The sequence below is a fragment of the Bombus pascuorum genome, chromosome 9, assembly GCF_905332965.1.
Source record: "Bombus pascuorum chromosome 9, iyBomPasc1.1, whole genome shotgun sequence".
Taxonomy (NCBI): Eukaryota; Metazoa; Arthropoda; class Insecta; order Hymenoptera; family Apidae; genus Bombus; species Bombus pascuorum.
Window position 1 is genome coordinate 10,966,469 of NC_083496.1, and position 12,541 is coordinate 10,979,009.

Consider the following 12,541-nt stretch of genomic DNA (forward strand, 5'->3'; position numbering starts at 1 on the left):
CCTCTTCTTCGCGTAGTGGAAAGCATTCATTTCCGTCAAAAATTGGTCTAGAGTCTTGATGTCGCTTGTAAGCGCTAGTTTCTCGACACGTTCGTCGCGCAGACTCAGGTGATGAAGAACGGTGGTGATACTTCCTTAGGTTCCGCACCCGCCTCTTGCTCTTTCAATTGACTCACGATGGCCAGAAGCTGCTCGGTAATTGTAGACGGTGGTGATCCCACTTCTGATGTCGGGTTGACGTTAGGGGCGTATAATGAATCTTCACCAATGTTGTTCATGGTTGTCGCACAGATATTTATTACACAAGTATGGCTGATACAAGATTGACAATCGGACGCGGTAGCTGGACGCTAATGACAATGGCCCTAGGTTCGATATAGCGAATCCACGGTCAACAGGATAACGAATATACTTTGCTTCAAAGTCTAAGTCGGAATCGGCTTACTACTCGTAATACAAGGATCGCTTGATTGACTCTTAGCTAATCAGATTGCCAGAAAGGAATGACTTTCCGTCGCGACGACGCTGCAGAGGAAAACTATGATGGGGTGTGCCTAAGGGCACGAGATCATCGGATTCGTCAAAGAAAGTCTCCACTCGGAGGGTGAGGGAAATAGGCGCTGCTGTTAATTGGTCAATTTCTATGTTGGCGGTTAGAAAAGGATGCTAGCCGCCCTAGAGAGAGAGTTCCTAGCAGGTAACGTCGTACGTGACCAAATCAGGCTTTCCCGTAACTTCCCGTAATAGGTGACAGATTTACAGGCTGATGGAACAAAGACTGTTTGTCAATCTGAAGGACTTTAGTTAACTAAGTCCTAAGATTTGTAACGGTTCCTCAGGTTATCTGAACATAAACTGTAAACGATGCATCGGCATCTGGCGATCATCTGGCCCAAAGAATGGGGTCTGTGTGTGGCGAGCTGCGGGGCTGTTGGAATGTATTATTGTCAAGTGTCTGTACTGCCAATTCTTTAAAGGAAAGCTATGTTACTTTATATCTCTGTTAGGTGAAACGTTCATCCCGTGACCGTGGCTACGCTCGGCGACCGGTTGTCGCCTCGAGCCTAAACTCATTGTCTCAAGTTTCGAATGACTGTGTCTGGGTTATTTCGTAAATGCTACAGTATTGAGGCTTTTCCAAATAATTCCAACGGGGGGGACCCGGTGTCCTTTCATCTCCGACATATATATATATATGCTGGCACGTTCGAGTATTTTATCTATATTTATATATTTAGAATATTTAAAATCTATATATATATAGATTAATATATAAAATCAAATTTGATTTATGAAAATCGATCGGTAAACTACAAACATTTATATAAATGCATACATTTATAGTCCCGTCAACAAAATTGAACTAACATTACTGATAAGATTGCACAAGTCAGAAGTTACAGACTATTAGTATTAATAAATTTTCTTGCGTGATTGTGACAAGGCTAGTATTAAAATCTCAATTGACGTAGAACTAGAAAACTGTGAGGGTGAAGTTCGTAAGATATTAAATATTTTTAAAGCGCCGTACATATAAGTATTTCGTACTTACTCGACGAGAAATTTCAGACGAGACGAGCACCCTTTGAAACCTTGAAAGTCTGCGAGTTCTTTCAGCCTTGGAACTTTCGATGGCCCCGGAAGTTCTCCAACTTTCGAAACCTATAAGAATGGTAGAGTTAAGTTGAAATTCCCACGATAAACGAGATTATTGTAGAAAAGTATGAATATTAGCAAAGATGAGGAAAATCGAAAAAGATAGTAATTTATACAAAATTCACGATTAAAGTGGATTTAAGAAGATGATAACGAGAAATGTAAAAATAGATCATTACGATATTAAACATCGCTTTGTGGCATCAGGAGACGTTTTTATCGGGTAACGGTTTTAACAATAAACGCACAACGTCTATAAACACGAAAAGAGAAGGGTCGTACGCTAAGAAAATGTCATTAAGATCGATTTATCATTGTCTTAATTAGAACGATTAATCATGTCGGGTCGTTTATTCGATCGCAGCTTTAATTATCCCTCGTTAACATAAAGGTACTCTGTTCTATTTCGTAATGTCAGCTCCGCCGGTATCCTGTACTTAATCGACATTCTCTAACGAAGTTTTAATTTTCACTCGCTCCTGTCGCTTTGACAGCTTTTCCGCGTCTCATCCTCGCCAATCAACGCTAACAATTTGACACTTAACAGGCAGAGGATCTTTGGCCGGTTTTGAGAGTGCAGGACATCCAAAGAAGAGAAAGAAGTCCTCAATTAGCGTGATTGAGCTTTCTCTAAATGTATTTAGTGCGGATACCGTCGAAAAGTTTCCAGTGAAATTACGAAAGGCCGCTGAAGATGCGAGACGTTCTCGTTCCATGTGGTAATGAACCAACGATCGATTTCTCGATGACTCACGGAGATTCTTGTCTCGGCCATTCTAACGATATATTCTTTTGAGTGTTGTTCACGATCTCGCAAATTATTATTCCCTTTCTTCAAATTTTCTATTCTTACATGTCTTTTCTATTGAAGAATAGAGCGTGAATGAAATAGAGAGCTATAATAATTTAAATTTGAGACACGTACAATCTCTAATTAATAGAAGAAATACGTATTAATCAAATTTTTATGAAATGCGTTAGAAGATCCCAGAATATCCCAGAATATCGTGTTTCGTGTTCGTTAACGCATATCGTTTCCTGAAAATATCGCTGAAAGTTCAACATAAATATCAAGAGAAAACGAGTAGCTCGTGATTAAATAAACGATGCTGAGACCAGAAATACTACTGTGACAAAAAATTCTAATTGTAATAAATCCGACGTTATTTTCTTCCTTTGATATAGAATTTTACTGTAGATTTTCTTTCTTTTTTTTTTTTTTTTTTTTGTTCATCTACAGTTTCCATATATATATATCGACGAAGATATCAAATCTTACGTTCACCTTTTCGAGATCAAAGATACTCTGCGGTAGACAGTTAGTTCGACTAGTTGATTTAAGGTGTATGTATATATATATATATATACATGTACTTCAAAATCAAGGATTTCGGTCGAAGTTCATCAGCAAGTACGCGAACCGCTCAACGAATCTGTTACAAGGAAGCAGAATTCAAGCTCCGTTTGATGTCTGCGCCTGAGGTCCAATCGCTTTAACTATTAATGAGGCTGCTACAGACGAGCCAGTTAATCGACTACAGGAATTTTCTAATCAAACACAACACCGCAGGCAAATCGGAGGAAATTGACCATTAGCGTAACGTAACATCGATCTCGATACTATCGTCCTGTTTCATTTCTTCCGGAAGGAATAAACTATACATATATATATAAAAATACAAATCGCTTTCAAAATTGAGTTTTCGATCAGTTATACCTATTGCGATTAATTATTTTTTATCTTGTCTCCTTATCAAATTTTTTCGAACGATATGCACAAGTCTGCTGTTTCCGGCGTGTTAATTGCCTAATTAAGATTGGGGTCCAGCGAGTTAGCGACCAAAGAAAGAGAGATAAATGGAGGACAGTGGACAGAAGATAAGGTAATGCCGTTGGCAGGAAAGCAAAAGTTCTCAGCCAGAAAAGCCAGACTGGAGCAGCAAGTGGTCGTATTCTCAGGACTGGGGGCAACTTCCAAAGGACCTCCGAACTTCTTCGATCCGCCGAAACTCTACAGGAGTTACTGGAGTGTCCTCCGGGTCAGCCTGTTACCAGATCGTGGACTTTGTCGCAACACAATTTTCCTCTGAAATTTTCCGCGCGCATGGCGACATCGCTGTTTATCGTGACTTTGGAAACTATCAAGGAATACTTTCAAGCTCCCCTTCGAATAAGGATCCTGATTAATTCCGCCTTTGTATTTATCTCTTTCCTCCATCATTTCTCGTTCTTTCAATTTTCGAGCATGATGAAATCCCATTAAGGGTAAAATGTTATCAGGTTACTCGTACAGATTAATTACTGTTAAGTACTGAAGGCATTCGAACGAATGTTTGAGTGTGTCGGAATTACTATAAAATATACGCGATATGGATAAATCGTGTAAAGACGAAGAGCGTAACGCGTTTGCCCAAGATTCTAATTAAGATCGAGCGATCGTTAGCAGCATCCATCAAGGACACAAGGTCGTTAGAGTTAGAGCAAATTTAATTAAATCTTACAATAAAATCGCTGGCTACGATGAAATCGAATTACTGTAGATTTTTCGCGCGATATCCTGAGATGGAGGCCGAATATTATCGGACTGGGCGCAAGGAGAGAGCGATCTGCTCCTTCAGAGATCTCTACTCGGCTTCTAGCATATCCGATCAATTTTCGACATTAAATAGTCGCCAGGCATCGACGTCAGATTCTCGGGGCGTTGCGGTGCAATCACCCCGACACCAGAGTACTCAACGGAGAGAAGTGTCTCTTCCGGAATCAAATTGTCGGGAATAGGCCCAAGCTCTCGACGATCTTACGGTAGTTCTCGAGCCACGATCATCGAACTTTCTACTCTCGCGAAACTTCGACCCCTCCACGGAGTTCTCCTGTCGTCAACCCTCTCTTCCTGCTCATCTGTCTTTCTCGTTCTATCTCACTCTCTTTCTCTCTCCCCACGATGCCATCTAACCAACGACACAGGCGATGCGGCGACCGTGCCATTCGAACTTTCTTTCCGCAGAATTGAATCGCCACCGAATCGGTTTGGCCCGGAAACATTGCGGGCGAAGCATCAGAAATTTCTGGATCTGGTGCATCCAACTTTTGGTTTATCCATCGCACCAAACCAAGGCTCTCGAAGATGGCGGATGCCACGGAATCGAATTTCGGACCATGAGGATCATTTCCCGAATAAACAACCTTCGGCAATATATGCGTGTTCGTAAGAGGAGAAAATGTTGAAAATTTTCAAAATTTGGACGAAAAATAAAAAGATACGTGAAATATCTACTTTAAAATTATTATTTACTTTCGTGAATGTTCAAATAATATATCGTTTCTAAATTGCTAATGCAATTGAAGTCAGATTGATGTTATTCACATAATGCTAATAATACAAATAAAAATTGAGACAATCGTTAATAAAATATACGGTGATAAATTGAGATATTACTTACATAGTACTCTAATGAAAATTATCTTTAAAATAAGCATCAAAAATATAACAAATACAAAATATTAAAACATAATATTCAATATAAAAATTACAGTAACGCGGAAAACGATCCTGTGATTGTTTTGAGCAATGTATTTTACGTTTTGATTTAATATAGTATATCGATCTGACTATTATCGATAACAATGGCTGTAAAATGTAATCTTCCTCTTGACTGTCACTTTTTTGCGACCGGGATACAGACTGATAGGAAGATAAGTACGCGTGATGAATTCTGGCTTGTTTCGAGAACAATGGTTGAGTGGTCTCAATATGATGTCCTTTTTCCCTTCGGCGATTATTCACCTTTTGTTGTTCGAGCTATGGGTTTTTCTCGTACGTCACCAGGCTTCGGAAAAAGCGATTGATAGAAGAAGCTGGTTAATATAAGGGCAATAATTAGAGCGTGCATTCGCGTTGATTAATGGGTTGTACGTGACGTAACACATTCTGAATGTTTTGTACGTGTAGACAGAGCAAGAGAAAGTCCTATTTCAGCGTTAAACAAGCTTATTGTAAACAGTTTTCGTAACTGTAGACAGTTAAAAATAAAGAAGTTTCTTGACATTTTTTTTAGATGTACAAAAGAAACGAGCTGTTTCTGAAAAATAAAACTATAGAACTTTCTAAACATCGCGTCGCCAACGTTGCTAAAGTTTCTCGATTTTCTTCGACGCTTTCGTCCGATCTTTTCCCCCAAATTTCACGAAGCAGCTGAATTTCATTGGTCGTTGCCTACCGAAGCATCCGATTCTTTTTCAGAGGAAACAGATCCTCGACTTTGCCCGAGGATCTTTTCCCTTCCAATCGTTCTTTCCCCTTTTACTTTACGATGCGCGATCTCCAGAAGCTTTGAACAATTCTATACTGACTTCGTCGCAATTTTTGCGAAGATTTATTTTAAGACAGCTACCTGTTCCAAAAGCTCACGACGATTTTATCCCTTTAAAGGCTTTTCCAGTTTAACGAATCAGTCTCTTGGTTCATTCATTTCTACTTTTATATATTCACGTTGTGACATCTCGAATTTTATCTGTTTTTTTATTTTTTTTCAGAGTATTCTTTACACTTATGTGAAGTTCTAATGTTGATCAAACTATCTATCTTCCCTTATTGTCTATTTTATGTATTGCCACGTTTGCATTATATTTGTTGGCATGAATTTTAATCAGTTTTAGATATAACGCGATAAATCCCACGCATCACATGCGATGCAGAGAAGAAAAATATGTGGATGATTCAGCTATCGTGTATCTCATACGATTCAAAGAACAATAAACGTCTAAATAATTAACAAAATACTTTACTACGATTGTTGCCTCTTCCTAACTTCTTCATTCCACATACCAAACTCAATTATTAATCATTTTTCCTATTTCCCGAAAGATTAATGCCGACAATAACCATGTCTATCGTAAGACAGCGTTACAAACGCGGAAATAACCTTTCCTTGCCCATCTTACAATGATGCGTAGCACTAGCGAGAATAGGAGAGCGTAAAGTGCATTGCGTTTCGGCCTGGACTACTCCTTTCGACTTTGTGCAACGCCGCCAGAGCAATTCGTAAGCTCTGTTCATCCGCGCGGATTATTTTTCTCATTTCCGTGCCAGGAAGTGGAATGCTTCAAATCTTTCGTCTATTTTCGCTCGTGACGAAGCGCCGGCACTCGAAAGAACAGATTCATTCGGCGCACTCGAATTTCTGCTTGAAACGCTTCCATCCACCCTAGTAGAGGCATCACGGTGAAACGGAATGCTTCACCGGTTGGAAAAAAAATATCGCCCTCTAATTGCGTTACGAGCTCGTAATCTTTGGCAGTGTAACCAGAACGATCCACGATAATAGCATTATCAGAAGAAGAACGTTGTAAAACGAGCTCGTGTTCCATTAAAGATAACTTTTCGTTTAATTCCTCCTAATTCCTCGCGATAGTTTGTCGGGAAGCTAACCCCCGCTCCAGTCATTTTCAGCCACGTTTTCTTCTTTACTTCACCCTTCCTGCCTGGTTTTGGCGTTCGCAAGGTTTAAAATGAAAAGCGCGTATCCTCGCCGCGTTTGTACACCAACGTAAAAGCAAATACGTGTATCGAGGATGATCAAAGTTTACTTCCGGATTCTTGGGTCGTTTGTACCACTTCTTCGACGAACTTTCGACACCTTCTACTCGAGAGACAATATTCCAGAGACGCTCGCGGAAGAAAACGACTCGGCGAGTTGTCACGGAGATGCGTTTCGAGGCAAACTTCGATTAAGATTCAGATGTCGATCCAATGGAGTAGTTCCGTGGCCAACGGGGAGCTGAGAACTGCTGAAACTGGATCATCCTCGGAATTAATGTAATCCTATCCTTTCCTCTTCCATTGATGACAATCTCCTAAGAAATAGCTGCGCTCTGCATTCTCGTAGTCTTATTTCAATACATTTTCAAGCAAAGATCAGGATCCCTCGCGATCTTTGACCGTCACGTACTTGTAGAACGACCCTAAAGAAACCCCCGAGTGTTCCTTTGGTGGTGGAATTGTTGTTCTTCACGGGACTCCTTCCCTGGTGAATACTTCGATCGTTTGACCGTTCCATCATTCCAAATCATCGTCTTCCACTTTTCTTCCTATAAAATCGTCCCAATAGAACAAAACCTACATAAGGCAGTTCTTCGTCACCTATAAAGAAGTCTCGTGGTCTCATCGCGAAAGAGAGGGAGCTGAATCGTGCAACGATTAAAATTCAGCCACCGAACAACGGGAAACATCTCGTTGGTCACTGGGGAATGAGAAACCATTGAAACGGGCATCGGATACCGACAGGTCGACTCTTTTCACCAACAGATAGTCAAGCGGCTACGAGAGCGATTCGTAGCCTCCGCTCGGCCGAAGCAAATGGAACGCGGCACAGGGCCTTTCCTGTAGGATCGATAGAGTAGTGGGGAGAGCCAGAAACTACAGGAGAGGGAGAGAGGAAAAGCGTGGGATCAACGCGATAGATTGGACAGAGAACGATATAGGGAGAACGGGAACGATGCTGGAAGAGAGCTGAAAGTGGGAAAGAACGATCAAGAGGGAGAGGGAAAACGAGAGGGGTGAAACTAGAGGAATATAGGAGAACAGGTTGGGAGGGAATATTGGTGCAGGATCGGGCGAGATGAGGGCGCTTTAGCCGGCGGTTTCTACGTCGCGCCATCGTTGCTACGAGCGGCGTCGGCGTCGGCGTCGGCGTCGTAGTCGTGGCCGTCCTCGTTGCCGGCGAAAGCGGCACCAGACCGAACACGCAGCTGCCAAAGGCAGACTCCGCCGCTCGGTCCAGTTTGCCTTCCGCTCTCGTTTGGCATAGTACCGTCAGCGAGGTCGTCGCGTTTCATGCTGTCCGTCAGCAACTAGATATCGTAACCTCGTATCGTATCGTGTCGTGCCGTGTCATATCGTTCTCGTTTCCGTTTTCTATTCCACCTAATCGGAGCCGGTCAAATGGATAGCTCGCGTAGAACTAATACGATCCGGAAACAATCTCGCGCTGGTGGATAATCGTGTGAAAGAAAGTTGTCATTTCTTCGACAAGGGTGATTTTGTTCGAACTTGTTCCTTCTCTCATACCTAGTTATTCGTCGAAAGAATCAGCGTGGTCCGCGTGAGCTGCGGAATCTTTGAGGTTCATACACGTCAGTAGTTCCTGGTCAACGTGATTCATAAAGGTACAGGACTTCATTATAATAATATTTTTTACTGTCGTGATCGCGTTCTATTTTCGTTGCAACGTGATTTCTTTTGTCATAAATTATCTGTTTCTCTATGTTGCGACGTCTACTTTTTTTTAGGTTTTAGTCTTTCTTCGATAAAGCAAAAATGATGTTTCTTCTTTTATTGTTTCAACGTCATCGTTGCAAAAAATATCTATACGAAGGGCTCGCGAACTGAAGAACAATCGTCGCAGGAACGTATTGACGGATAAGAGGTTTTCTTTCTCGCGTGCATCGCGGTTGCGAATCTATAGAATTCACCGGCTGATTCAGTATTTCTCAATTGCTTTCTGTTCCACATAGAATGGCTTACCTTGATTTTCGCGAAACTGATGCGACGGAAGTTTGTGTTCCAAGTTTCCGTGCTGTCGCGGTATCTGCTTTCAGGTGTTTCGTTCCACCGCGATTGTTCTGAACATTGTAAAATATTTGTTTTGCAAATGAAGACTCTAATAGAGAGTGGTACGAAATAGCGCAAGTCGAAATACGCCAGTTCACGAGTTTCTTATCGTGTGCTTCTTTTTTTGTTTAGTTATCCGTTCGAAAAGTCGAACGAAAACATCAAAGTTGACACAACCTTCCGACGTATTTTACTAAAAGCTTCCCGTGTTCTGTGTGTACCGAAGAAAGCTGTCAGGGGCAAACATTTATATCCCACTGAGTAAATCCAACGCGGGGAATATGATGGATGGTGTACGATCCTACTAATCGAACGTTGATACACTGATCTGACGTCGTCTGACAATTCTAGCTGTCTACGCGATATACGATATATTGGGACACTTTTAATTGTCCCTGAAAGAAACCCTATTCATTCAATGAGACATCCTTGAACTAAAAATTGTCATTCTGTTATTTTCTCGATATATCGCTATGAATAAATCACATGGAGTATCCAAATGGATGGTTGAAATCCATTAGACTTTGCAAAAACTAAACGCAAGTAGGAAGAATCAGGATATCCATTATCAGGATATTATGCATTCTCGACGAACGATTCCAGTTGGCCGGTAAAAAGCGCGGCTTTAGATGGAAGTGGGATAAAAAATTTCTACTTTCTTCCCGCGTATAAGCCGGCACATATATACACAGGCCAGTCACCAATGCTGGACTTATGGTTTTACAGGACCGTTATGCATTTCAATGAATATTAACAGGATGCAATTATTGAACGTAAATTGGAACTGAAACAACTGCTGTTTTAACGCCCTGTTCGTAACTTTTGCAGAATTTTCGAGCCGCCAATACTCCGCTCATTCCTACATATTCATTTCTGCATATAAATTCGCTTTGCAAATCCGTTTGTACGCTTTACCAACTACTTTTACACTAACTTCGTGAGTCTCGACAGGATTTTCTAGATCGGTGACGAAGTTACCTCGTAGGGAATACACTCTCAAGCTGTTCTTTACAGCTGAACTTCCGTGCCTACGTGTCCCGAATGAGGAAATCCTTACTTCTTTACGGTCCTCCTAATTGTTCCCCTTTTCCTCGGTAAAACACTGCATCGGCGTTGTTCATCGAAAATTTAGCTGGACGAATGGCGGTTGTATTCGGAGATCGATTAATGTTCGTTCATCGGATGTATTTGTCACGATTGTATTTTCCAATCAACAAGTATCAATCGACGGGTTTATGAACGACAATTTCGTGCGTTTATTTCCAAGATTAATGTTTTAACGTTCGACGAAATAATTTGGCAGTCGTTTTGCGGGACGATAATATACGTAACGTGGATCGAAGGAATAACTTGATAGATTCGGTTTGCTGGTGGTTATATTATAAGAAATTTCGTAATTTAATACGAAAATGTCTCACCTATACAAGCTGGCTATAATTACTCGAGCCCTGCTGTCGATAATGTGAGAACGAATTGTAAGAAATTACTTGGAAGTATCAACGATCCATTTTTACTTTATCGAACGTCACTTTCTACTTTCAGTTTTGCTTAATACCTAAAGAGTGTCGGTCGATTAGCCGCACCTGTCGGCTCTTATCTGAACGACAGTTTAAAGCCATCAACTCACAATTTCAATACATAATTTACCTGGATTTCAATGGGCTTATCATCGCAGCTGGCGCATTAACTGGCCAATCAGATTAATCATTGGATATCACGGATACACGGATATCAGTAAACCGGAGTTGATATTATTCAATTACAAACATGTATGTGGTATTTAACTAAAAATCAAGAAAATACTGGTCGATTAAACGGAATCGTGCCGTAAATTACGCGCATGATCATGGCGTTAAAAAGAGTTACAAGAAACGGTGTTGTTCTTCAACATCAACTACGAGAAACCTTTTTGTCGAGTGAACGATAAGTCACTGTTTGGAGGATCTGTGATTCCTGTACAAATTGAAGAGAGCACCGGTCGAAACAAGCGATGTTCAACTTTCAATCTCGCCGCCGTCCACGCGAAGGGAACCGCAACGATTTCAATGGCACAGAGGAGTGCGAATCAAACGCGGTCCTGGCCGAGCTTTAATGAATTTCACGCGCTATTGTGCTCGATAGTTTCGCCCGATCTCGTTTTAGGGCGAGAGTTCATACCTTCCTGACCTCGATAATCGGAGTAATTTCGAGGCTGGAATGGAAATTGCCACGTTTCGCCGCCGTTTATCGAGGAAAAAGGTTTCATTGACGGTTCTGACACGCGTGGAATGATAAGTAAACGGCGATGTGTATCGTGAGAAAAGAAATATTCGGTCCACACCCCGGAAATTACGAGTGTACGTCGGCGAAATTAGTATTCCGGCGAGATATTTAATTCCAAAATTCCCCATGGCTTTCGCCATCCTCGTGAATTGCGTGACTGCGAAAGAGACACCCTATCTCACTACTACGCTGTTTATTTCGCGTCAGTCGTGATATTAACAAGCCATTTGTGGCTCTCCTCGATTTCATCGGCCTTTTCTGGCAATTTCTGACCGTGCTGACGTTTCCACCGCTCCTGTCTCGTTGATACGCAGCCACGGAAATTGTTTTTGTAGCAAAAGCGTCGAGCGAATAGCATCGTTCTACAGTTGCTTGTCGCGGCTCAATTTGGAGGCTTGTTTTTCCACCGGGAGGCATCGCGCTTGTTTTTCCACCGATGTCATACCGATTCCTATCTTCGATGATGGATATATAGAGTGGTCCGTGCAATTGGGGTCTGTTCCTTCTTTCGTTGCAATTAGAAAAACATGATAGTGGAAGATGTATTTTTTTTTGTAGGAATAATAGCGTACATGCATTATGGATTTGCGTAATATTTTTTAAATACAATTCAATATTTTTACATTGATTTACATTGATCGAGTCAAAAAGACATTGTACGGAACACATGAAAACTACCCTATTATTTAATATCCTACTATTAATGTTTGTGCAATTTTAAAGTTTTGTGAATAATTAAAGAATAAGTGAAAATGATATTCCTCTGAAAAGAATATTATTATATAATAAAATTATCTGATTAGAAATATCTTATTATAGGAAATTATCTTTTTCTTCTAATATTTTATTTGAATTGCAATTAAAAAGGAAATGGCTCATCGTAGTTGTACGGACTACCTTATACTTATAAAAAGTGTACTATGTACAAAGAATATTTCGATGCATCGTTTGTTACATCTGGTCGATAATGAACTCACTGATTTTAGATTTAGGATTTTTTTTCAAAAATAATTT

General features: G+C 40.8%; 1 protein-coding gene across 1 annotated transcript in view; it reads right to left on the bottom strand.

Annotated features, from left to right (window-relative positions):
• The window catches only part of LOC132910479 (glutamate receptor ionotropic, kainate 2-like), a 153,582-nt gene that overhangs the window by 119,351 nt on the left and 21,690 nt on the right, over positions 1-12,541 (bottom strand). The window contains exon 2 of the mRNA XM_060966213.1: positions 1,553-1,662. The gene's annotated coding sequence lies outside the window, so the exon portion shown is untranslated. The remainder of the gene's footprint in view (positions 1-1,552; positions 1,663-12,541) is intronic.